Consider the following 2,257-nt stretch of genomic DNA (forward strand, 5'->3'; position numbering starts at 1 on the left):
GGTCATTGCCCGAGTAAATGTCATGTAGGACATGGCAGTCTCTTCCTCCAGAAGCCTGATTTTCATGTCATTTTGCTTGGATTTTTTGCAGCCAGTTTCTTAGCTGTGGTCCTAAACTGATGGATGGCTTATGATTGAGAACATGCTGAGTCAGAAAGAAGTACTTCTTACTTACCTTCAGACAAGGTCAGAGAATCTGTATGTATGACACCACAATAATAAACAGCATAAAACACCTACATTAATATGTTATCCACTGATCTCCTGTACATGCTCCTATGGACAAGGAGCAGCACAGTACAGCTATGCATAGCAGTCAGGAATTCACTTCTTGGAAACTCCTCATGCTTTTTCTTTTATACTTTCTCACATGGAGCAGGAATTTCTCTTATGTCCTTGTTCCTTTACCAAGATGCTATTCAACTGAGACATCAGACATTCTGTGCCCTGTATACCCTGGGGACCTTTGCAGTGTTGAAACTCAGGCTGTTCACGTATGAGTTGTTGCCACATCTTAAAAATACTTATTAGTGACCATTGCTTCATTAATATTACTAGTGCCATCGAATGTAATATTATGATGTTACCCTTGCCTCTTCTCATGTGCTGGTTTAATTAAAGTATGTGTTTGCTTTACTGTTATTACTTCCTGTACCAGGAAAACAAACACACTCTAAAGATGTTAACAATTGATTCAAAGTCGCCCATATGTAGCTTAAGGGAGTAATTTTTAAAAGTCCATTAAAGGGATAGGGGTAGTTTCATACATATTTCTGTTATTTCCCTAGAAGGAAGCAACTTGATTGCCTGGCTTAATCTGCAGCATATGCCAGTATTTGTTTACACTGGCTGTTCCCCTAAACAGCTCAGCTTCCTATATTTTTGACACAAGAATAAACCTAATAATACTCTATAGGGTGCCCCACTGCAGCTGAAGGAACATCTTAATTACTGAGCTCAGCTGGAGAAACTCTAGTGAAAATCAAATACTCTTTGAACCTTCGGACTACCAGTTACAGAGCAACAGTCACGCAGGAAAGCCCCTTGCACATGAATCCCACAGAAAGCACTTGTCAGTCCTGCACTCCGAGCAGTTCCAGAAGGATATGCCATTTTGTGTATCCTTGCCTAAGGAAGCTATTGCCCCTGCTCTGCAAGTTGGGATTGCTGACGGTTGTGCTTGTGGCTGAGTAATTGCCAGAGTTTAAGACAATATGTGGCTTCCAGTTCCTTCCTGTATAGCCACTCACAGAGCAAGCAGGCAGGTTAGAAAGCCAGAACCCTGGGGCTTTCCCTTGCCCTGCCCTTTGCTGTGATCTTCCATAAGGGGGTAGCTGTAGGGGTTCATCGCAAACAGCACTTTGTCTCTCCGCGGCTTCCTGCACGGAGGTCACACCTCACTGGTGTGGGCAAAGGAGCGACATGGGCTTTTCCAGCTCTGCCAGTGGAGGCATTGGCACAGAAAAAGTGTTAGGATGAATGGATCAACACTCTGTTCCCTCACAAGATAATAACTACGGGAGATACAGCCTAGGGACTCTCATAGGAGCACTGGTGGAAAGCTTATTTTTCAAGGAGTGTCTCTGAGCCTCACATCACTGAGATGACAGGGTCTGTGCACCCATACCAGGATGTTTGGCTGGTGTTGCTGGCTGGTCCAAGAACCCCATGTGTGATGCCTGCCACTGAGGTTTGTTTTCACGAGGATGTGCTGATCAGATATGAAGGGTAGAACATTGCTCATAAATGAAATGCAGCCTGCAGCCAAGATCCTAATGAGCCACAGCTGGCTGCTGGTCTGAAGGGCTGGTATGTGCACTAATTACATCATGATGAAGCATCCTCCTTGACATGTCACTACACTGCTTTCAGTGAACAGAGCACAACTAGCCAAATCTATATATAGGAAAAAATGAGTCTGCTAACTCCCTAATTGATCAGAATAAAGTAAATTGAAGAAGCACAAATCACTGTCACAATACACAGAGATGTGCCTGAGCTCCAACCTTATAATCAGCTGAACTGGGGCATCTAGGACTAAATAGACCCAAGAACCATTTGCTGGAGAAAAGGATACAGGGCATCAATTGTCTCTCCCCTGTGCTAAAGCAGCAACCCATAGAAAAGGTCCCTGATGATCCTGCCTCTGGCAGCTATGGCTAGTGACAGTCTCCCAGCCAAATCTAATTTTCCATCCTATCACAACCTGTGGCCTCCAAAGAGATGGTCTTGCTGCTCTATTTCTGTCTCTTATACA

Source organism: Athene cunicularia (genome assembly GCF_003259725.1).
Source record: "Athene cunicularia isolate RWA chromosome Z unlocalized genomic scaffold, athCun1 chrZ_part2, whole genome shotgun sequence".
Taxonomy (NCBI): domain Eukaryota; kingdom Metazoa; phylum Chordata; class Aves; order Strigiformes; family Strigidae; genus Athene; species Athene cunicularia.